Raw genomic sequence first — 23,967 nt, 5'->3', positions numbered from 1 at the left:
ATGGTATGATGACACCGAGTTCAGACAGAAGGGAACACAGCCAGCGTAACTCAACAACTGTATCAGCCACGGGATGATACTCAGCTTCGGTAGAAGCTCAAGCAATCGTTTTCTGTTTCTTTGAGCTCTAAGATAAGGGATTGCGACCAAGATAGATAATATAAGCACTTGTAGAGATAAAACAATCTTTGTCACCAGCCCAATCAGCATCAGAGAAAGCATGAAAGGCAAGAGGTGAATGATGATGGATGGAGAAGCCATGATCCAAGGTACCACAGAGGTAGCGTAATAGTCGTTTGACAAATCTAATGGTCGATCATGGGTTGATGCATGAACTGTGACAACTTGTTAATAGCATAGGAGATACCGAGTCTTGTTAACTAGTGATACTGAAGACTGCCAACAATGGTGCGATAGGCAGATGCATCTGCTTATGGGGAACCAAAATGTAATTGTAAGAAACACCAAGGAGGACATGGGTGTTGAAACCGGTTTAGTTTCAGTCATTTGAGCTCTGTAAAGAAGGTCAGCAATGTATTTACGCTGACTAAGAAATAAACCATTAGCATGGGGAATAATTTCGACACCAAGAAAATAATGCAAGTGATCAATTCCTTTAATGAGAATCGGGCGGATTGGTGCTGAAGAAACTGAGATATAGCCGAAGAGGTATTGTCGGTGATGATGAGATCATCAACATAGACAAGAAGATAAATGACAGCATTGTGGCCACGAAAGACAAACAGCAAGGTATCGGCATTGGAGTTGATAAATCCAAAAGATAGCAAGAATGACCGTAATTCATGGCACCAAGCACGTAGAGCCTGTTTAACCCCATAGATAGCTTTTCGAAGCTGGCATACATGATTAGGATTATCGCGGTCGATGAACCCTATAACAGCCCGATTTTAGCTATATCAGAATAGTGGTTTTGGGACCACAAATTCGAGGTAAAAATTATTTTAATATTATTTTTTGTGTTTTAGCATGTGATTGTATATGTGTGAAAATTTTGTGAAATAATTTTAACGTTTGAGCGCTTAAATTGATAAAAGGACTAAATTGCATAAAATACAAAAGTAGCATGCTATAAGTTAAAAGTGCTTAATTACTATGAGACATTAAATGAAAGGTCATTATGATGTAATTAGACTATTTATAGTGAAATTTTACATAAATGACCATCCATTAAGTGTTATTTTATGTTTATATTAAAGGTTAATATTGTAAATTGGTTAATAAGTTATAATAGTTAAAACAAATAATAAAATTATTTGTTTTCATCATATTCCAGCCAAAATTACAAGAAGGAGAAACCATTATCAAAGCTTCAAGTGTTCAGTTCATGCATGATTCAATAGTAAGTTCGTTTTAGCTCGATTTTTGATGATTTCTACATTTTTATGATCGTTGCTTTGAATACGAGCTAGCCCGTACCTTCATTTCTAAAACTGTTAAAGAATTCAATAGTTTCCATTGATGAAAGTGTGTGTAATTTGATGATTTAGGATGGTTTATGAATGTTTGATACTAGATATACAAGTTTTGTAAAGTGAATTTTGACAAAAATGTCAATTAGGGGTTAAATTGTGAAAATGTAAAATGTTGTGGTAAAAAGTGTGAATAAAATAAAATTATGGGCTGCTAGTAACAAGTATTAAATTTGGCTGTCATGGGTTTGTACCCAATTGAATGAATTTGCAATTTTATGATATTAGGACTAAATTGTATAAATGTGAAACTTTAGAGGCTAAAGTGTAAAAATGCCCAAATAGGTATTTTTAGATGAAATTGAATAAATAGGTGATTAAATGAGTTAATTTTGAGTGTATATAGATCAAGAAAGAAAGAAATCGAATATAGATCGGGAAAAATCGAAGGTTATAGAATAGTCGATCCAGTCCCTCTATTCCGACTACGAGGTAAGTTCATATGCAAATAAATGTTATTGAATTGAATTATATATGTTTTATTATCATTGAACTGCTATGAATGTCGAACGAGTAAATACGAGTAAGAATCGACAAAGTTACGATATCCGAAAGTCTCGTACGAACCTTAGGAATAGTACAGGATAAGAATGCCATGACATTAGGTTATCGAAATGTGATTACATGTAAGACCATGTCTAGGACATTGGCATTGTATTGTGATTACGTGTAAGACCATGTTTGGGACATTGACATCATATTATGATTTTGTGTAAGACCCTGTGAAGGACAATGGCTTCAATATGTGATAACATGTAAAACCAAATATGGCATTGTACGAGCTTTATGTGATTTCTGAGTATCCTTAACATTTTCGAATGGTTCAACGGGCAAACTCAAGTCGAGAAAGAATGTGTGAATGAGTTAAATAGCTTAAGTACGTACGAGATTCATACGAGTAATGAAAGAGAAGTATTCGATGAATTCAATTATGATATTGAATATGTGTTCAATGAGAAAGGTTTGTGAACTTGTATGTGTTTATCTATGCTTATCATATTTGAATTGATATGCAATTATTCATATAATGACTTTATTTGTATATGGCTTACTAAGCTTTAAAACTTAATTTGTGTGTGTTCTTTCCATGTTTTATAGATTATCGAAGCTAGCTTGGACTTGAGGATCGTTAGGAAACGTCATCACACCATCGATCAACTTGTTGGTACTTTTGAAGTTTTGTATATATATATGGTCTATGGCATGTATAAGCTAGTGTCATCTTGATATGTTTTAAGTTATGATTTAGCCATGTGAGTTGGCTTGTAAATTTTGATGTTGATGAGGTTAACTTTGACTTATGTTATGAGTTAATATGTGATATGTGATGTACTTATGATGCCTTATGTTTTGGTAGACATATATGGTTATTTTGATGGGTTGATGATAAGTATTTAGTAAATTGTTAATGGTGTGTTAAGGTTTGAGAAATGGTAAGTTTTGGTATAATTTAAGATGATGTTTGGATCTCATTTTGGTTTAGTAAATGCTTGATGATTTGAGTTATTTCTAAATGTGGATATTAGTTAAAGTATCAATTTGATTTGGCATGTTTTTGGTTGTGAAATTGAGTAGTGAAAAGGATGATGTTTAAATGACATGATTTGTATATGAATTAGCATGTTTTGGCTGCCTATAAATGTTTTGAAATGGTACCATTTGGTTGCTAGGTGTGCATGAGAAAAAAATGGCAAATTGGCTTTGCAAATAGCCTATTTTTGTCCACACGGGCAGAGACACGGGCGTGTGTCTCAGCTGTGTGTGACACACGGTTATGTTATATGGCCTTGTGTCCATTGGGGTGCCCTTCAAATTTAATTTAGTATTCTCTATATGTTTGACATGGTCTAGACACACGGGCATGTCTATTGGTCGTGTGTGAGACACGAGCTAACACATGGGCATGTGGCCGGCCGTGTAACCCAAGTCAGTAACCCCTTTAGATTTCTCACGGCCATGGCACACAGGCATGTCCTTGTCTGTGTGGTGCAAGTCAGTATGTATGCCCTGTTTTCACATGGTCTATGATACGGGCGTGTCTTGAGGTCGTGTGAGGCACACGACCTGTTCACACAGGTGTGTGATCCCTGAGTTTTTGAAAATTTTATAAATTTCTCAAAGTTTGCAAATGATATCGGTTTAGTCCTGAACCACTTCTAAGCATGTTTTAAGGTCTCGTAGAGCCTTATAAGGGACAATATGAATCTGTTGGATGAGATTTATATATGAATACATAAATGTATGTGAATGATGTGTTTTGTTTGGTAATGTCTCGTAACCTTATTCCGGTGTTGGATACGGGTTAGAAGTGTTACAAACCCCGGAGGCTGAGTCATAAATACATCCTCCAAGGCGTTATTGACATCAAGCTGATGAAGGGCCTAACCATGACTAACAGCAAGGCTAAGTACCAGACACACTGTGGTTGGTTTAACAACAGGACTAAAAGTTTTAGTAAAATCGACGCCCGGACGTTGATGGAAGCCTTTTGCGACTAGGCGGGCTTTGTACCTATAAAGAGAGCCAACAAAATGATATTTAGTGCGAAATATCCATTTGCAGCCTACTAAATTTTAAGTGGGGCACAATGGAACAAGCTCTTTTATTCTATTACGAAAAAGAGCATCAAATTGATCGGACATAATACGCCTCCACTAAAGGTCTTTTAAGGCTTTAGTAACTGTGGTTGGTTCAAGGATAAGGTGATGGAGTTTTGCATGAAGGTTGAGTTTTTGAATGGGTTTGCGTATATTGTGTTTGGGTCGAGTAACAATACCAGGAGAGGGTAAGGGTGGTTGTATGGTGGTGGTGGTTGGTAATTCAGGTTGAGTAGAGGTGGGGAGGGTTGGTCATTCAGGTTAAATAGGTGTTGTGGTTGGTGAGACGGTTTGGTTTAGAGTAGTTGGAAAAAACGGCTGAAGGTTTGGATCTGATGAAGTGGTGGAAAAAGATGGAGCAGTAGAAGTAGGTGTAGTGGTAGGTGTTGAGGCGGATGAAGTAATGATTGGTATAGACAAGGAGCACCATTTAGAAATAGTAACAAGAGTAGCTCTCGGGAGAGTAGGAGCAGTTTGTGTAAAAGGGAAGACGGTTTCAATAAAACGAACATGATGAGAAGTATACAGGCAACGAGAAGACGTATCAAGGTAGAGATAAGCACTCTGGGAAGACGAGTAACCAATAAAGAGACAAGAGGTCGATCTGGGTTCAAGTTTATGAGAGGCACAGGGGCGTAGCCAGGGATAACAAAGGCAACCAAAGCTTCGGTGTTTGTTATAGTTAGGAAGAGTGCCGAAAAGTTTGAAGTATGGAGAGTCATTGTGAAGGGTAAGCGTAGGCATACGGTTTATAAGATAAACGACTGTGGAAACGACATATGACCAATAGGATAGAGGCATTGAGGAATGGGAAAGAAGAGAGAGACCAGTTTTTACTATATGTCGATGTCGACGTTCAGCAAAGCCATTATGTTCAGGGGTGTGAGGAGGAGATGTAAGATGGGAAATTCCATTGATGTTGAAAAACGATAATAAGGCTTGGTATTCACCGCCATTGTCTGTATAAATTGTTTTAATTTCAGTGTTGAAGAACTTTTCGACCACTGCTTTGAAACGGATGAAAGTATCACCACTCAGACTTGCGCCTTAAAGGATACAACCATATGTATTTGGTGAAGTGATCGACAAAGATTATATAATATTTAAATTTTTCGACAGAGTGTATTGGATAGGTCCATACATTAGAAAAAACTATTTCAAAAGGGGATGAAGATAAGGTGGAAGCAGAGAAAGGAAGTTTGTGACTTTTATTAGAGTGACAGGTATTACAATATGTATCTGACGAAGAATATGTATTAACATCAACTAAAAAGAGGAAATCATGTACTTGAATGTCGAGAGAGATGGATGACTGATAAACCGTAATTTATACATATTTTTAACCCATGCTTAACATATTTTATGGACGATTTTTCCTTAGAATTGGTGAATTCGATGCTCCTAATGCCTTAATTTCATGTTTTATACTTAGGCGAGCATAAGAGAGCGAAAGGAACGAGAAACGGGCCAAAAAGGGAGAAAATGGGCCAAAGTACAAAATCAACACGGCCTGGACTTCCTCACACGAGTAGACCACACAGCCGTGTCAATTTAGCAGAATCGAAGCATGACTCACATGGGTAGAACACACGCCCGTGCCATTTTAATAGGCTCGAGCACGGCATGAAGTACTCGAACATGGGCGTGTTCCTGCCGAGCCTAAGTTGAGTCCAATTCGGAAAAAGGCTAATTTTGAGGGTTCTTAGGCATTCCAAAGCCTATAAATACACACTAGAGGAGGAAGAAAAGGGGAGGCATGGAGTAGGAGGCAAGGAATTACTCGGAGAAAGCCGATTGATCCATCTTAGAAGCTAGATTCATCATCAAGATTGAAGATCTCCCCTCAATTTCCCTTCAAGAGTTTTGGGTTTTTCATTATGTTTTGTATTCATTATTCTTCTTAGATGTTTCCCTTTTTAGTTATGAACTAAATCCCCAAATACCTAAGGGGAATGAAACCTAAGACGAATCTTATTATTTTCTGAATTGTATGATAAATATTTGACTTGTTCTTAATTATGTGTTCTTAATTCTTGTTTTGATATTCCAGGATATTGATTCAAGTTAAGCTCTTATTTGGAGGAGGAATAGACCCTGTCTAAGAGTACAATTGTCATAATTAAGCGGAGTTGATTACGCGCCTAGAGATAGGGTGACAAGATTTTGCCAAATTAGGGTGAAACCTAATAAGGGGATCTATAGATCGAGTTAATGTAACCCTAGGGTGTTAATTAGAGAAAAGTCTCAATTATTAAATCTAGGGATTAGACGTTATTAGTCTTGAATAGGGATAATAACATAACTTAGGGATCTCTACGGAACAAGTTAAATGAATAAATCGTCCGATTCGGAGTCAGAATAACAAGTGAAATCTAGGTGAATTTTTCCTTAGGTATTGTCTTAATTCAATCATTTTTCCAAAAGTAATTCCCAATTCTATTTTCTGTGAATTCTTAGTTTAGTTAATTAGTTAGTTAAAACAAACCCCATTATTCTTAGGCTAGATAATAAAAAGACAGTCATTACTAGTACTTTTAGTTCCTTTGGGTTCGACAATCCGGTCTTACTAAAACTATACTATTGTTCGATAGGTACACTTGCCTACATCGTGATAATAGTTAGTTTCAAGAACGATTAATTATAAATTTATAAAACTTATCACACAAAATCGCGATCAAGTTTTTGGCGCCATTGCCGAGGAACTAAGAATTAGGAACACTCAATTTTTATTACTTTAGCCATTTACTTTTCTTGCAAGTTAATTTTATTTTATTTTTATTATTATTTATTAATTTACTTTTTCTTTCTCTTGGCAGGTTTTTATAGTTTATGACTAGAAGAAACCCGTCAGGGCCACTACCTTTTGACGAAGAGATCGATCGCACAGTTCGCAGAAACCAAATAGAAATAAGACGAAGCTTAAGATACACAGAGAACGAGCAAGAGGACGTTACTTCAACCACAACCGAGGAGATGGCTGAAAACCAAGAAAATTCGCTACCTCCTGCGATTGCTCAGAATCCTGCTCCGCGCACTATGTATGATTACGCTAAACCTAATTTAATAGGAATTGAGTCAAGTATGGTTCGACATGCTATTGCTGCAAATAATTTTGAACTGAAACCTAACATAATTCAAATGATACAACAGTTTGTTCAATTTGATGGTCTTCAGGACGAGGATCCCAACGCTCACTTGGCAAATTTTCTAGAATTTTGCGATACATTTAAAATCAATGGTGTTTCTGATGATGCCATATGTCTTCGGTTGTTTCCCTTTTCGTTAAGGAATAAGGCTAAACAGTGGTTGAACTCGTTACCATGAGGGTCAATCACTACTTGGGAACAAATGATCGAAAATTTTTTATCAAAATATTTTCCATCGGCTAAAACAGCCAAATTACGTAATGATATCTTTTCGTTTGTGCAGATGGATTTAGAAACACTCTACGATGCATGGGAGAGATACAAGGACCTTTTAAGAATGTGCCCTCACTATGGGTTACCGCTTTGGCTACAGGTTCAAACATTCCATAATGGCCTGAATCCTTCAACTCGGCAGATGATTGATGCAGCTGCTAGAGGAACTATCAATAATAAGATACCTGAGGTGGCCTATGAATTTATTGAGGAGATGTCACTGAATAACTATCAGTGGCAAGTCATGAGGACTAAGCAAACTAAAATAGTAGGCGTTTATAGCCTCGATGCGATTACTATGCTATCTAACCAATTAGAACTCTTAAATAAAAAGATTGACGGTTTGTGTGGTTTTGCTTAGGTACATCCAGTGATGAGGTGCGATTCGAATGGAGGCGGAGCATGCACAGAATATCAACTCTTCAACCCTAACATCGAGGAGGAACAATTCCAACATATGGGTAACAATAACTCTAGATCCCAAAATAACCCATATAGCAATACTTATAATGTAGGTTGGAGGAACCACCCAAATTTCTCCTGGGGTGGTCAAGGGAATCAAATGCTACAGAATCCTTCAGGTTTTCAACAACCACCCTATCAACAGGAAAAGAAACCAAACCTTGAAGAGATGCTATCTAAATTTATCTCGGTGTCAGAAACTCATTTCCAGAACACTGAGACAACACTTAAAAATCAATAAGCGTCGATCCAAGGGCTAGAAAATCAGATTGGCCAGCTGTCCAAACTAATCTCCGAACGACCACAAGGTAGCTTGCCAAGTAATACTAAACCCAACCCAATGGAACAACTTAACGCAATTAATGTTCACGATGAAGAAGGATTTGTTGAGCCTGAGCCAGAACCAAGGCAAGAAACTGTGGTGAGCAGAGGTCAAGGTGAGGTAGGTCATGATAAAAACAAACCAGTGAATGTCGAATATAAACCTCGTGTGCCATACCCCAACGTGACAATGAAAGACCGCTCAGATGAACAATTTGGTAAATTCCTTAAACTCTTAAAAAAATTACATGTTAACTTACCGTTTATTGATGCTCTATCACAGATGCCAAACGCAATGAAATTTTTAAAGGAGCTTTTAGCAAATAAGCGGAAGTTGGACGAGGTATCGCATGTGGAGCTAAACGCAGTTTGCTCAGCTATTCTGCAGAATAAGCTACCCAAAAAATTAAAAGATCCAGAGAATTTTACAATTCATTGCTTAATTGGTAGTTTAGATGTTAATAATGCATTAGCTGATATAGGGGCTAGTATTAACATCATGCCTTACAAGATGATTAAACAACTAGGTCTTGGGAAATCTAAACAGATTAGGATGAACATTCAATTAGCAGATAAAACTATAAGTTTCTTAGGGGTATTATTGAAGGTGTGCTAGTTAAAATCGATAAATTTATATTTCTCGTTGACTTCGTTGTTCTAGACATAGAGGAGGATAGCAACACTCTTTTGATTTTAAGAAGGCCCTTTTTAGCAACTACTAAAACGATAATCTTTGATGCCCAACCTCTCTCCCTTAGTGTTTGTTTACTCTTTTCACTTTCTATTTTACTTATTTCTAATGCTTATTATAAAGATAAACTTTATTTTTCTCATACTATTTTCATTTTGCTCATTATTATTATTTAATTTGCATTCTTAGGATATTTATCATAAATTTCATGTTGAATCGAGTTGTTAGGAAAACCTCATTCTATTGTCATACCCATGCCATTACTATGCTCATTTTCATGCTATTACCGTGCTAATGTCACGAAATTATGCTATCAAATTATTTTTGATTAAGTTGCTAATAGTTGTAACTGAGATTATTAGTTCTAATTTATGACTTCTGCCTTTTTGGATTTACTTTCGTCTTACCTTGAACATTCCTTACGACGAAATAATGGTTTTGCTTGTAGGGTTACCATGTCGTCTTCACGAGGAAAAAAAACTGCTGTCCCTGCTTCAAAGAAAAAGAAGGGAGCGTCATTTTCCTCGAGTCCTACCGCGAAAATTCGCCACCTTTTCCTGCAATTCCCCATCGAGCCCCAAGAAGAACATTTCCAAATACTCCGGGCCCGACCTTTAATTACGGGCCGCTGTATCGACTGGGCTGTAGTAGGACAAGTTTAGTTGGCTGATGCAATTCGGGCCCTCCTAACCACCGACCCTTGGGAGCTTTTCTTTCAGATCATCGAGCCAACATATCTCGAGCTCACGATAGAATTATGCTCAACATTTCATCTTCATATTGTAATGACGAACTACGATGATCTCGGCATGGTTCAATTTCGTCTAGGTAGATTAGTCCACCAGCTAAGCGTTCCAGAATTCGGTACTGCACTTGGCTTATATACGGAGGAGTTCAAGGAGGAAAATGAATTACATGCCCTTAACCGCCACATCCATTATTCTCCTTCACAGTGTTGGGACATACTGGCCCCTGGCGCTACCTCTTACAATCCTAGCCGCTCCAAGGCATCGGTTCTCCCTCCGTCCCTGAGGTACCTACGCGCCATTTTGGCTCACACGTTAATGGGGGAGCGAAAGAGCACTAACATCGTTAATACTTACGACACCTACTTTCTATGGTGTATGTCGTACGGGCACGTCATCGACCTTGCTTATTCCGTTGCCCTCGCCATTCAACACCAGATGGAGCGACATAAGAATGGGGTAATCTCCATTAGGCCCTATGTGACGCGATTGGTTCGACACTTCGGGCTCCTTAACACCGCGGCCTAAGAATCATCTTTGACCTTCATTGGCCAGATGTCTCCACAAGGCATCTCAAGCATGTTAAGCATGAGGATGGTCGAAAAGCGCCGAGGAACCTACCCTCCTCAATATCGTCTTGTCCAATCTACCGAGGAGGAGGCCCCCAAGGACATTACTGATAATATCCCCCCACAGCATGAGGACCCACCGTCTCAGCCACCACCACCCTCTCGTCCAGTTCATGCGGTAGCTTCATATGCTGACATCTCTGAGCGCCTCACTCGATTCAAGCAGTGGTGTTTTCAATGATTTAACAACATTGATGCTACTCTACAGCAGATTTATCACCTCCACATCTCATCGCTATTCCCACCTCGCGAACCATCCAGCGATGAAGATGTTTAAAAACATTTATTTATTATTTTATGTTTTTAATATTTTATTAAAACTACTTTTTATTTTTATTAGATTTTATAATTTTATTTTATAATTATCGATTTCAGTTATTTCTTTAAGAGTAATTATTCTTATTTATATCCCCTAAAAAGTTCCTGATTCTGTCACAATTATATAGAGCTCCTAAGCTCATCATTGCATAGGAACTAAAAACTTCACCGGGAAAGGTTCTCCACGACTGCCATGTCCTGCTCAAGCACGACCATAGCTACCACTAGATATAATATTCTTTTGGTACAGGACTTATGGACTAATGAACCTCTACCACCGCCGGAGTACCTTCCTCCACCCTCACGCCAATTATTCTCCAAAACTCCAGTTCAAGGAAATTCATTCATCACTCAGGAAGTTTCACTTCTCTCCCTATCTTATTTTATATTCTTATATCTATCTTTGTACATCGAGGGCAATGTACATCTTAAGTGTGGAGGGGTATTCATTTCACTATCAGAAAAATCCCTAAATGATTGCCTTGTTCTCTTGAAAAGCTCTCATATCATGTTTAGGATAAATTTTGATTTATTTATGACTTTTATTGATATATCTTGAATTAAAACATAGGCATTTATGCATTGATTGTTTAAACTTTAAGACATTAGGGAATTAAGCATGATATGTTTATTTTTGAAGAATTAAAAACTTAGGTTTTTTCCCTAAATTTAGATATTATCTTGAGTTGGAATTCACAAGTTTTGACATCAAAAAGCCATAATTTTTGTGAGATCTTGAGCCTTTTGAGTATCTATTATTCCTTTCATGCTCACTTTCATTATGAGTAAGTCAGTATTGAATTGTTATTCTAGAACTTGCTTGATTATGCATGTCAAGACCACACCATTTGATTTGATATGTCAAAATGATAAAGGCACTTAGGTTTAACACATTCATGCTATGAAAAGCCTACCTCCACGATTAACCCTTAGTAAACCCCTTTGAGCCTAACAACCCACTCAGTGATTTACCCTCAATATTAACCCATAACTCATTATTGTTGAAATCCCCTAAATTAATTTGATCCCTATTTTTGTCGAGATTTCACTTGGAATAATTGCTTAGCTATGTTTTATTCTATTTTGTAATTTGACTTGTTCTTAAAAAAAAACATGTATACATTTTAGTAGTAGTGATCTTCTAAGCTAAAGAATTAAATTTCATATTCTGAGAAAAAGCTCTGTTGTACACAATTGATGACTAGCCATTTTCTAGTTAGGCAATTTTTCAATTCAATCTCGATTCTAACCTTTTCTTTCAGCTTGAGACCACACCCCCTAACCAAGCCTCGTTACAACCCTCTAAAGACCTTTTGATTGATGTATCATCTCAATTTATAGTGGTGGAGATTTGATTTTCATGCAAGCTTATGGCAATAACTTTTCAATATTGACTATTGAGTGCTTCATTCATTGTCCTTAAACACCCCAAGTGATTTGAGTGAACCTTTAGTAAGGATGTTAAACTCCGTGAGATTTCGAATCAAGGGTAACCACCTAGATAAGGGGAGATACCTATGTTTTCATGATAAAATGCTCAGCTTGGAATGATTGAAACTTTGATGTTCTTTCAGTTGAATTCTCAATGTATGATTACTTATGGATTATTTTGAGATATTATCGATAGAAATTATAAGTTGAAAAGGATTTATTTTGATTATGAGTTGAGGATTTTGCTTGAGGACAAGCAAATGCTTAAATATGGGGGTATTTGATAAATCGTAATTTATACATATTTTTAACCCATGCTTAACATATTTTATGGATGATTTTTCCTTAGAATTGGTGAATTCGATGCTCCTAATGCCTTAATTTCATGTTTTATACTTAGGCGAGCATAGGAGAATGAAAGGAACGAGAAACGGGCCAAAAAAGAAAAAAATGGGCCAAAGTACGAAATCAACACGGCCTGGACTTCCTCACACGGGCAAACCACACGGCCGTGTCAATTTGGGAAAATCGAAGCACGACTCACACGGGTAGAACACTCTCCCGTGCCATTCTGATAGGCTCGAGCGCAGCCTGAAGTATCGCACACGGGCGTGTCACACGGGTGTATCCCTGTCGAACCCAAGTTAAGTCCAATTCAGAAAAGGCTAATTTTGAGGGTTCTTAGGCATTCCAAAGCCTATAAATACACGCTAGAGGAGGAAGAAAAGGGGAAGCACAGAGTACGAGGCAAGAAATTACTCGGAGAAAGTCAATTGATCCATCTCAGAAGCCGGATTCATCATTAAGACTGAAGATCTCCCCTCAATTTCCCTTCAGGAGTTTTGGGTTTTTCTTTATGTTTTGTATTCATTATTCTTTTGAGATGTTTCCCTTTTTAGTTATGAACTAAATCCCCTAAATACCTAAGGGGAGTGAAACCTAAGACGAATCTTATTATTATTTTCTAAATTGTATGATAAATATTTGACTTGTTCTTAATTATGTGTTCTTAATTCTTGTTTTGATATTCCAGGATATTGATTCAAGTTAAGTTTTTATTCAAAGGAGGAATAGACCCTGTCTAAGAGTACAATTGTCATAATTAAGCGAAGTTGATTGCGCGCCTAGAGATAGGGTGACAAAATTTTGCCGGATTAGAGTGAAACTTAATAAGGGGATCCATAGATCGAGTTAATGCAACCCTAGGGTGTTAATTAGAGAAAAGTCTCAATTATTAAATCTAGGGATTAGACGCTATTAGTCTTGAATAGGGATAATAACATAACTTAGGGATCTCTACGGAACAAGTTAAATGAATAAATCGTCCGATTCGGAGTCAGAATAACAAGTGAAGTCTAGATGTATTTTTCCTTAGGTATTATCTTAATTCAATCGTTTTTCCAAAAGTAATTCCCTAATTCTATTTTCTGTGAATTCTTAGTTTAGTTAATTAGTTAGTTAAAACAAACCCTCTTATTCTTAGGCTAGATAATAAAAAGACAGTCATTACTAGTACTTTTAGTTTTTTTGGGTTCGACAATCCGGTCTTGCTAAAACTATACTACTATTCGATAGGTACACTTGCCTACATCGTGATAATAGTTAGTTTTAAGAATGATTAATTATAAATTTATAAAACTTATCACACAAAATCGCGATCCATGACCAAGTCGGTGATGTCAAACAAGAGGTGTTGTCTTTATTGTAGAGAAAGCAAGCAACGGGGTGGAGTTTAAGGGCCACTCATAGACACCATGTTTAGGATGACCTTGAAAAAGAACTACCTCGATCTATAGATCCTTGAGAAGAAAAGAAGAAGGTAAAAATTTAATAGAAGCATTGTTAAATTTGAAAAATTGAGACACAGAAATTAAATTGTGTTTCATATTAGGAGCACAGAGGACATTAGATAGAGTAAATGAGTGAAAGGGCAGAAGAGTGGTAGAATCAGAGTGAGTAATAGCAATGCCAAAGCCATCACCAATCATTACTTCATCCGAGCTAGTGTAGGGATTGTGAACAGACAGATTTTGGAGATCGATTGTGATGTGGTGTGTAGCATTACTGTCTAATAGCCAAGGATTAGAGGATGAGTAAGTGGAAGTAGCTAAATGAGCTTGAGGTTTCAATGGTGGAGGCGTACGAGATGTAGATGAATTGACCTGACGTGGAGTTGGGGTTATATTCGAAAACTATTGGCGAAAGAGAGAGCACTAAGTGACAACATGCCCCAAAGTTCGGCACTACTGAAATTTGCCCAAAAAAGGATGCATAGGTCTATTGTACTGTTGAGATGCAGATGACGTAGGAGATAGGTGAAATAGTTGATTGGAGCATTGAGTGTGAGTTGAGTAGGCAGTGACTGATACACTTGAGGAGGAGTTGTGTAAGGCGAGCTCTCTGTTGATCAGTTTCTCATGCAACTCATCAAAGGTGATGGCAGTATTGCGACTATTGACAGCATCGATAACTTGTTGGAAGGTGTCATTAAGCCTTTCTAGGACTTTTTCAATAAGATCCTCTGCATCTAACAGTTTACCAAGAGTAGCAAGCTCATCGGCCTTTAATTTTAATAGCTTGCATATAGTCAGTGATAGTTTGGGAGCCTTTGGAAATGTTTTTGAAATTATCTTTGATTTGTTTGATATGACTATGAGATGGACGAGCAAAAGTGTTGGCGAGGACCATCCAAGTTTCAACTAAGGTTGTGCATCGTAAAACTAGAGTTACAAGGTTGGGGAGATGGTGCCAACTAATGCACCAAACAAGAGTTTGTCCTGTCGTAGCTATGTCTAATATGCCAGATTGATAGAGGTTATGTTATTGGTAGTGATAGTTTTTGGTGGACAAGGATGTGTGCCGTCAATGAATTTGAAGAGGTCATAGCCTATGAAGATAGATTCAATTTGGGTTTTTCAGGAAAGATAATTGGTAGAGTTGAGTTTGATAGAGTTCTGGATTGTGACTATAGTGAGGGGATTGTTGGGGTCAAGAAGGTTGGAAAGGGAATTGTCAATAGCCAATAGAATCGAAACCTAACCTCGCTTAATATAGGAAACTGATACCATATAGAACGGGATACACATAAAGTAATTTAGATAAGAAGGTTTTTATTAATTGTATCACTTGTCAAACAATACCAACCTATATATATAGAGGAATAACAAACTACTTAACAATAATATATTTGAACTTTAAATGACGGATAATAAAGCTAATAATATTACTAAAGAAGAGGAAGAATCCCAACAACAAGATTAAGGCGGTTGAATAATCTTATCGAGTGATAGTTCCAATAATGGTGAATATGGATGTTGATGTGACGACTAAATGGGTTCGATGATGCGCAACTGGATTTCATGTTTTTAACAATCTGTCCCGAGGGTAAAGAAAATGAAGTCGATGATCTAGTTGAACATTGAGTCTCAACTTCCTATATTGTAACCCAAAAATGAAAGTAAGTGATAGTTTTCACTCATGTCAATGTGGGTTTGAAATATCACTTATGTTAATATTTGTTTTAATTTTAACCTTATCCAACAATCACTCAATTTTACATTGTTTTTCTCTAAAAAATTACTTTAGCCTTTTTCTTGATTTTCAAGGTTTTCCAAAGTTGCATCGCTTTTATCAGTAACTCACAACCATTAATCTTTTACTATTATTATTTGGAATGGAATAAAATTAATCAAATAAAATTATGTATGCAGTTTTATATAGGAAACTCATCATAACTTTAACGAGATTAAAATAGAACTTATGTAAATTATTTAATTGAGTAAAAATCTAAATTACATATGTGAGTCTTAAAGTGACTCAAATAGGTCTAAAAGGTGGCCTGCTCATATGGGAAGGGTGTTTGTCGCCAAAACAAGCAAGGGTGGCGGCATAGGAGTCCTTATAGGTTAGGATTGTCACCCAAGTTGTTTGTTTAGCCATTGTACTCTTTATTTTATTGGTAACTCTAAATAATTAGACCTTTAATAAGCTTTTTATAAAATATGTAATATTGTTGAAGAGAAAAGATTGATAAAAAATCACGAATAGATGAAAATTAGAAAATCCTAGTTTTCAATTTACTCGTTTGACTAAAAGAGAGATAAATTGTTTGATACCATTCCTCTTTATGGAATTTTCAGTAAGTACTTGTTTTTTGAATGTCACCCACTGATTGCATGATTCGTAAGTTAGAGAAGAGTGGAAAATATCCAATCGATTGTAAATAAGGGTTAATGTTAAGTGATAGTTCAAAACTAATCTCTAGTGCCTAAATCGTAGAGTTTCAAGTTTTTTTTAGAAACAATTTTTTAATACTTGATTTTGAAGTTAGTAGATCGAGATATAATTATTTTCATAAAGTAGTGCAGTTTTCGAAAGGAAGTTCAAAACTAATCAAAGGATTTCACAAGGTTAAGTTTGACTAGACTTTTCAAGACCTAACCATTTTTTTTTTGTGTGATTCTTGAATCCAAATTACATATCTTCAAGTTATTTGCAACGATTTTTGAATCACTTGATTTTGAGTTCTATAACCCGAGATATGATCGTTTTCATAAAAAAAGTGTAGTTTCGAATTAATTACAAATCAATTTCTCCAATTGGTGAAAGTAAAGTAAAACACACGTAAATATTAAACTATCAATGATTTGTTGTTCTTAACTAATCGAGTTGATTTTGGGTTGTTTTTTAAATTTTGCCACACACCCATTTCATGTTTTTCCAATAGAATGATGTGGCATATTGATAGAAGAGGTGTGTATAAGCTTAAGTCTGAGGTATCCTTTTGTTCAATATTTATGTCGGGAAAAGGGTTAAGTCCACAAGAAAATGTGCAGCATTACCATTGGGAGCCCAAAAACACTTAGAAAAGTTTAGCTGAGAAGTCCCAAGGATGGTCGACCACACATTGGTTAGCTTAGAAAAAATAAAAAAGAGAGAGAGAGAGATTGGGTTGCATTCAACTAGAGGATGCGAAGTTAGAAAATTTGTTTAGAGGGGATTGAAATTAAATTGTATATTCTTACGATAATAAAAATATAATTTTACCATTTCAATAGCATATATATTTATAATTTTTAAAAAATTAAATTAAATATTTATCATTTTTAAAAGTCAAAATATAATTTTACTATTATTAATTTAAATTTTATAAACTATAAAAGAGTTTAAATAGAAATTTTTTTTTCTATTTTTATTTTAGGGGGCCACCCCTGCCAACTCCAGATTCGCCACTGTAAAACTTCCCCTTTTCATAACAAACCAAAATTTAATTAAATTTAATCAGTTTTTATCTTACATCACATTAGTTGAAACAAGTTATAGGTGATTTTATTACATTTAATCGATTTTTAAGGGACTAAAAAGATTTATATAGGATATAAGTTAGCTATATAATTTATTAGTTATATTTCATTTTAAGCCTCTTGTAATTTCAGCTTATAAATAGGTTAGCCTGTCCTTCACATTATTGATTGAATGAAACATACTTTTTTTGAGTAATTATGTATAGGCCCAAATCTGCCCGAGCTTATACCATACCAAAACCAAAATAAAAAAGCAAAACAAAATAACAAAATAAAAATTCAATAATAAGTGTTCACAGTCCATTTTATAACAACTCAACAACTAAACCAAAGCCCAAATAAACCCTAACACAAATTGGCCCAAAATGTAAAATTTCTAGAAGACCCTAGCATCATCCTTTGCGCCGCAGCAACTTTCAACAGCCTCCAGCACCGCTGCTACCTCCGCGCCAGCCCCACGTGCGCCTCCTTCGCCGTTTCCACGTGCGCCATCACCCAGTTGGCTCCGTTCGTACCTGCAACAGATTGACAGCAAAGAGATCTAAGAGAAAATTGCTTGTATTTTTTATTATGGTTAATATTATTTTCTTTTTTTGGCTATAAAAAGCCAGAAAAAACGATGTAAAGGGGATCTGTTTTTCCCAGAAATACGCACGCATACACACTTGATACACAAATTGAATAGAAAATTCGAAAATAATTGCTAAAAGGTGATCTCAATTGCTTCATTTTTTTCTTTTGAATCTGTTTTATTTTTTTTTCTAGATTTTGCATGTGGTTCTTTTTTGCATAAGAAAGTAAAGAAGGGAGAGCATACCTTCAAAGAAGCCATCGGAAGCCGTATCTTCTTCGTTGAAATCGAAGCTTGAAATAGGTTTTCAAGGCTAAAATCTGACCTATTAAGGCAAGGTTTAGAATAGGGAAATAGAATGATTTCATTGTGAGCTACCATCTACCGATTTCAATGGTGGATTGGTGGTGAGTGAACGGCAGATTGAAAAGGGGCAAACATCTAGGGTTTTCCCTTTCTTTTCCCCCATTTGTTTGCTGCGCTGCTTAGATTTGTTTTAAGTGTTTTTTTTTCTTTTTTTTAATTGGCAAAAAGAAGTGACGTCTGATTCTTCTTCTTCAAGCGTGTTTTTAGCGGGGAGGGATAATTCACGCTAGGTCCTTCTTCTTCGCATGGGCATTTAATTGCACTCCATTTACTTTATTTAGTTTTCAAATTCGGTTCTATTATTTGTGCATATATGCAAATTGATCCGCACCACAACGCAGTGTTTTGGGACCTGGATTATTTCCATTTCTAGTCCCTGTGCATTTGCATGCATGGCGTGCGGGTCTTAATTTTAACCTCAATGACTTATTTTATTTGTGAATTATCTCCTTTATTTTAGTTCAATTTAAATTAAGTTTGTATAACTTATTATCTTGAAATTCATTTAATATTTTTATATATGTGTTGATCTATTTTAATAAATTTATATAATTATGTTGAAGTTTTTTTTATATTCTATAATTTTAACATTTTGCGTGGTATTCGGTTCAAATCTTTTTATGGGCTTGAACTTATATTATTGAATCTTTTATTCATTCTGATTTTGAAAATCCATTTAGTTTTTTATACGTTAAATTATTTTGGTAATTTTACTTTATGTTATAAAATCATTATTTTGAAATTTATTTTTATATCATATTATTTTAACTATTTATATAATGTTTTGTTTAAATATTTTTTGTGTATATTTATATGTAAATTATTTTAATGGAGTTTTAATTTAAAATACTTATTGTTTTAAGATTCACCTAATATTTTTATGTATATGTAAAATTATTTAGGAATTTCATTTTTGTGTATATAAAATTATTATTTTGGAATTCTCCTTTATATTATATTATTCTAATAGTTTATCTAGTATCTCATTTAAATGCATTTATGTATACTTGTACATATATAATTTATAGGTTAACTTAATTTTATATGCATTATTAATTTCATGCTATTTTTTATAAAAAATAATTCCTAAATTTATATATATATGTTTTGTAAATCTATTATGAGTATTATATCTTATCATGTATTTTTACTATTCTTTCATATTTTATATATTATTTAAGTTATCGTGTACATTGTAAATTTTTAAATGAATTTATGTTTAAAATAGTTTGCATATAACTTTATTCAAACTTTTATTTTATAATATCTATTTCAATAATTATATATATCCCTAGTTTTTATGCAAATTTGTCAACTTGTATATTATATATATTATGTGTTCATTAATTCATCATTATTTTGAAAATGTCTCATACCACATTGATTTCTAATTTCCATTTTAGTTTGTACATGTTTTGTGTATCGTTTTATATTGTGCCATATTTATTGTTAATGTATATCATTTAGTCATTGTTTTATTTGTTATATCACTTGTTCTCTATTCATGATTAAGAATTTGGTTACATTTTACTTAGAATAGTTGTACATAATTGTTGGATTTATTAATTGTGGTTTATTGTACTATATGTGTGCATATTATTTCATATTCATTAATCCATTTCTATACAAATGTTTCGTTGCAATGTTTAAGTATTCCATCTATTTTAAAACAAATAAATGTGTTTTGAGCTAATTTCCAATTTTCCTTATTATTCAAAAATTCTGAAATAAGGCAATATCCAATATTTGGGAATTCGGGAAATCGTGCCCTATCGTGTTGGATATGATTTTTCGGTGAACTAAATATTTGGGTATCCTTTTATAATTTTAGTGTACGAATATTTGAAAGTCAAAAATCAATCATATCTTTGAAGGTATAAAAGATCATATCCAATCGTGCTGGGTATGATGTTGCATATCTTTGAAACGAGAGAATTTTGACAGTTAACTTGAACTATTAACACATTTTAAAGAACCATGCTTTGAAAGATATTTTTTTAAAATCTTTGATATAAGGATAGCATCGAATCAATTTGATACCAATTTTTGGACATAATGAGGGTGCTCACCTTTCCTCATGCGTAACCGACTCCCGAACCATTTTTTTTAAAAAAATTTACAAAATTGTTTTAAGTGGAATAAAACATTTTAGCAGGTGACCCAATCCCACTTAAGTAAAGAGATTGGTGGCGACTCCACATGTTATTTAAAAGTCGATCCCTATTTTTTCTAACTCTAAAAAAATAGTTTCAACAATTTTGTCTTTTTTTTTTCTTTCCTAAATGTAAAGAGTGTTACGAGTTTGTGAGATTTAACATTTATTTTTTAAGACCAGGAGTTATAAACAATTTTAATGTTTAAAATCCGATTATTGATATTTTTAAGGGTTCTACTCTTAAAAAATCTATTGTTGAATCATTATCGTTTTTAAAAACAAGTCTTCCAAGAATTTCGCGAGATGCTTTTATCCATTTAATTTTCTGTTTTATCCATGTTTTCAATTCTTTAATTTTCCATTATACAAAACTGAGTTCTATTCACTTATTCTTTTTTTTTTTCATATTTGAGTCACTCCAATTGGACATTTAATCAATTCGGTAATACCACTCAGCCCCTCTCTCCCTTGTTTTCCTTTGTAATTTCAATTCAATTTTCATTGTCATCCAATCTAACATGTGACCTGTTTTGGTGTTAAAAACAACTAATTTAGGCGTATAACGTATGTTGAGACGCATTATTTTTCTATTTATGAGTTGAAGAGAGTTATAAATAATTTTAGACATTATGTCAAAAATATATATATAATTAATACCTAAAATAAATTTGTTCAAAAAAGAATCTTAAAATTTCGCAAATCGAGGAGTGGACATAAAGAGACTGTTGTTGAGACTTGAGCAAGCGCAAACCGATGTTGAAAATGCTATGTAGATGCTACTATTTTTGAGGGGGATTGAAAATGATGGTAAGTTCATTAGAGCCATAAAAAGAAGAGAAAGAAAATTCTTTAGAGTTAATTTTTTTTCTCTCTTTTAAATGTGCTAATTAAGATTCCAGTGAAGTGATAGACTTTTAGTCACTATAACTCAGATTATATATTTGATAACCCAATGTGACTATTTGGAAGATAGATAAACAACATACTTTTAGACCAATCCAAAGAGCCAAGTGATGTAGAATTGCATAGAAATCTTGCAATTAGTGGAGGAACTGTTAAATTTACTTTGCTCTTTCCTTTGAAAATTGTCACCACAAATTATCAAGTTATCAATGGGCTTGAGATGATGGACTACCTACGCCGAATTATTGGTTAATTTTAGACATGATATAGTAGAACGATTTTAAGAAAACACAATAAATCAAATAATTAGTCATGATTAAATTTGTAGTAGTCACTAACACTTTCTTGTAACACACCTTTAGTAATCTGATTAGGAGGATACTAATAAATTTTTAGATCAACAGGATTATTTTTGTTTAACTCTGTCAAAGAATCAACAATCATATTCGTTGATTGTAGAGCACATAAAATAATTTACAATTTTAAATCAAATTTCTATACATTCATGATTAATACAAAGAAATTATTTTGATTATTTTTAAAAAAAATTTGATTTGAGGTTTGTAACCAATTTAATTTGTTTTAAGTCTCATTGAGATTTTATCTTGAAAATTCTTAGAGGGCCTTTGGTGTTTTTCTATTATAAGATTCTATTAGAATCTGATTTTTGAAAGGCCGTTGATAAGAATGTAATTGAAGAGAAAGTTACTTTATAATATTTGAAATATGTTAGAAAATATTTATTAAAATTCACAGAAAATAACATCAAAATGTCTTATTAACTAAATAATTTTTTGAGAATGTGGTAATAATTTATAAAATTATCCTTATTAATTAAAAGATAATATTCATACAATTTAATATTTTTCATTATGTTTATTATTAATAAATATTTGTATTAAGTACATTTTTTTCATTGAAATATAGTTTAACATGTAGTTTATTTTAACATCTTTATCATCAATTTTTCATGCATGTAATATATAAATATATATACGTAAATTTTTAAACACAACCAAATATATATTTTTGAGTAAACAACACCTAATGTTACAGCATTATTAGTAAGTTTACATTTTGGTTACTCAACTTCAAAAAGTTATAAAATGATCACTAAACTATTCAAAAGTTTTCATTCAAGTCATTGTGTTGTTAATTTTTTTTAAAAGTCCAGTTTGTGAGCTCTAAATGACGATTCGACAATCGGTATGGTGGATCGGTATCTGTTGACGAGTAGAAGAACATACATTAGATCCAAATCAATTTGGCGCTTAGTGTCGAAGATCGAAGAAAAAAGTTGTTTGAATTTTGATTCACATATTTGTAATGCTCAAAGCTATTTCATGAAAAAAAATGAATTGTAAAGGAGAAAGGGAATAAGAGCTCTCGATTGGTGCAGGTGATGCGAACAGTCCAGTGACTTAAATGAAAAGTTTCAAAAAATTCAGAGATCATTTTGTAACTTTTGAAATTAAATGACCAAAATATAAACTTACTAATAATTTAGTAACTTTAGATATCGTTTACCCATCTTTTTCTAAAAATAGTTCCACTAGTGAGTGCAAGAACAAAGTATGAATTCTGATTAATTTCATTTGGCTTATGCACTTTTATTTCTAGGAATTTCGTTATTCTACTTTTCAGATTTTAAAATTGAAGTCTAATTGTTAAAATTATTTTGTTAAATGTAAGTTTATTATAACGTTATTTTTTTAGTTATATATAATTTGTTTTTAATTTTAAAATCACATTAATAAATTTAACAAAAAGTAACATTATTAATAATTTGACTTAACTTTGAAATCTAAAAAATAAAGAGACTAAATCTTTAAAAATAAAATATAAAGATTAAATTTTTAATTTATAAAAAGTATGGAAATTTATGAAATTTGTTATTTATACTTGAAAGAAAACTAAAGATCCCATGTTGTGCTGGGCGGCGTGAATAAAAGCAATGGACATTTATGCGGCTTTGCGATATAATCAAACGTGACCATGGGAACCACGACTACGACAACCCGTACGGTTACACTGTGAGACGCGGAGAACTTAAGCTCCTATTCCTAATAATTATTTTAAGTAATAGCACCATCATTTAGTGGCGACTGGCGATTGCTATTTTTCTTGTTTTTTATGCTTTCGTTTCTTCTTTAATATTTTCCAAAGAAAATCGTGATAATATTTGTTATTTCTTGTGACTTAGATAAGTCTCACTAGACAATTGAGTGTAAAATAAATTGTGAAAGGATAGTTAGAGGAGTTCCCACGAATCAAGGGAAGGTCGTGGTCTCAATTTGCATATACTTAAGAAGCTCGCAGAAGGGAGACCGTGTGACCTGGCAGGTAACCCAGAATGAAACACGTGTCCAGCATGCCTAAAGTCCGCTCAGAATGTCAGTCCTAAGCATAGTGAAGTCAAGGGGTCAAGTCATGAATAGTGGGTTATGTCGTGAACAATGATAGTATGTATAAATACTCGAATGTGCTTATTAATAAGATACAAGATAAAATTACTCAATAAGGATAATTAATCACGACGTTAGTGTTTTATGTAAATTGTACATA

At 33.9% G+C, this 23,967-nt stretch overlaps 1 long non-coding RNA gene and 1 other non-coding gene across 2 annotated transcripts; both read right to left on the bottom strand.

Moving 5' to 3' along the window:
- Positions 1-7,483: 7,483 nt before the first annotated feature.
- LOC121206750 (small nucleolar RNA R71) lies at positions 7,484-7,590 on the bottom strand. The gene has a single exon (XR_005901923.1). It is a non-coding gene; the product is annotated as a small nucleolar RNA R71 (small nucleolar RNA).
- A 10,081-nt stretch (positions 7,591-17,671) lies between these two features.
- On the bottom strand, positions 17,672-18,757 carry LOC107939008 (uncharacterized). The gene is made up of 2 exons (XR_001695024.2): positions 18,225-18,757; positions 17,672-17,922 (listed from the first exon to the last, which is right to left on the bottom strand). It is a non-coding gene; the product is annotated as an uncharacterized lncRNA (long non-coding RNA).
- Between the last annotated feature and the right edge of the window lie 5,210 nt (positions 18,758-23,967).

Source organism: Gossypium hirsutum, chromosome A01 (assembly GCF_007990345.1).
Source record: "Gossypium hirsutum isolate 1008001.06 chromosome A01, Gossypium_hirsutum_v2.1, whole genome shotgun sequence".
Taxonomy (NCBI): Eukaryota; Viridiplantae; Streptophyta; class Magnoliopsida; order Malvales; family Malvaceae; genus Gossypium; species Gossypium hirsutum.
Note: the sequence above shows the minus strand (reverse complement) of the source record. Positions and strands in the feature narration are given on the sequence as shown.